The following is a 2,210-nucleotide window of genomic DNA, read 5'->3' as shown; positions in this document are numbered from 1 at the left end:
GTGTCTCCAGATGGATTGAGGATCTATGAACAAGTAAGTACTGCTTTATGCACCATTCTAACTCTCAACAGCCCAAGACAAGGAGATAGCTAAAAAGCCCCATGAGGGAGTAAGGTAATTGAGCAAAGATATGCTAACCAACTTATTTAAGCTTATAGATGAATCTTTTTGCTTCAGACTATGACATGACAGGTAAGGTACGAGTCAAAGTGATTTTCTAATCAACAACCTGATTTGTCCTACTTTGCTCGGGACAAGCAAAGGACAGCTTGGGGGATCTTGTTGACGCTCACTAACGACCATTTCCAGGCGTCAACTTGATCAAAAAAATCATGAGAGTTTGCATTTCTTACACGAATCCTTATCCAATAAAGTTCCTAAATCACACTTTACCTTTTAGAATATGCAAGTTGTGTTTTCAAGCTAATATGCAGGTTACAAGCACACTTTGGCCCGACACAAAATCACAGAAAATATCAGAGTACCGATTCAGGCTCAAATGGACCAAGTGAAGCCCAAGAACTGAAGCAAACCCAGCTGGGGCAGGCCGTGCCTCAACTTTAGAACAAGGGGAGACCAAGACAAGCCCACTCCAGGAAGTTGGGGGCGGTTGGCGGCCCGGGCAGGCCGACCGACTTACCTGGTTGGCCGGCCAGGCCTGTGGGCCCCACCGCCTCAACCAAGGCACGTGGCGCTTCCCTGTTGGCTCACAACGTTGGTTTGGGGTGCTCCGGCTGGTGGCTCCCTGCTATAAATAGAAGGGGGGAGTAGAGAATAGAACACACACACACACACACACACACACACACACACACACACACACACACACCACACCTCTTCCTCTCTTGCATTCCTTGCATAGTCTTTAGGCTTAGTGGAGTTTAGGAGAAATCTAGGAGTCATCGAGTCGCCGGAGTTGCTTGAGAGTCTGGTATGGGTTTCATCTCTAGCTCTCTCTTGTAATATTCGGTCGTTCGTAATAGAATTAGACTATGGTTACCGATATCTGCTTGAAGTATATTCTGAGTTATCGAGTATATGCTTCTTGTCATGGTTGCGTTATTATTTAATGCTTGCATTGCATGATCGCCCTGTGCTGGAGATGGTTAGTCTTTTGTTCTTAGAACTCTATCAACTGCTCCAGTATTCGTATGATTGCTCTAGTGTGATGTCTATCCATCCGGAGGGTGGGGGCTCCACGCGGGACACTAGAGTATCCCTTACTAGTGTAGACATGATGTCTAGATTAGCTAAGAGTTGCTGGATGTCAACTATACCCACGGTTTGTAGAGATAGCCAGCAGGTGGTGACTGCCCTGTCCGTGCCTTTTAGTAATCCTCCACGATCAGTATGGGGGGTAGGAGGTACATAAAGTTGCCGGGGTGTACGGGCTCCTTCCGTTACTTCGATTGCGATCTCCCTGTTGTGTAGTTTAATCTCTGATGAGCTAACTAATGAGAAAGTGTAGATATAGCTAGCCTAGCATAGCTGACTCGAGCTCTGACTTTTACCATGCTCCCGGCCTAAAGTAACCTTTATTCTTTTATCCAAGAGAGTAGTTTGTGTGTGTGTGTGTCACACTGCCTCCTACCATGTTATTATCTTACCCCTGTTTATGCATGAGAATATCCAATCTAGATAGAGCTCACCAACTAATCTATATATTCTCTCACTCATCGCCTTCCATGCGGAAATATAAATGACACCCCGGTATACTCCCGGGTAAAATGCTACAGCGGTATTCCGTGCGCTTGCGGATCTATTCATGGTTCATGAAATACTGCCGTCCCAAATTGGCGTCTGCGGGCGTCATCGCTAGGTGATGTTCGTAGGCGCCAACAGTGGCCTCAGGGAAGGACTCAGACTGGGATGAGAAGGGAGTCCAATGGCAGTCAACACTACTGCTATAAAAACACCCGAACGTGGTGGACTACGAGGGACGGACAGGGCTGTCACCACCTGCCGCCTACCACAACGGTACCGTGGGGTGGAACACACTTTCTAGCTAACACTAAGCTCAGACACCACGTCTGCACTCGGTGTTAGGGTTTCTCTCAAGGCCTTCGAGAGAAATCCCCCTCAACCTAGAGCACTGACTTGAGATACTCTAGTCCGGGCGCGAAAACCCGTAAGATAAGTTCCCGACTATCAGAGAGATAACTCAGTCTAAACTAAAGGATACAACTTCTGCTCTCGAGCTGAGCACTCAG

The sequence above is a fragment of the Panicum virgatum genome, chromosome 7K (genome assembly GCF_016808335.1).
Source record: "Panicum virgatum strain AP13 chromosome 7K, P.virgatum_v5, whole genome shotgun sequence".
In the NCBI taxonomy this organism is placed as follows: Eukaryota; Viridiplantae; Streptophyta; class Magnoliopsida; order Poales; family Poaceae; genus Panicum; species Panicum virgatum.
This window is presented reverse-complemented; position numbering follows the sequence as displayed.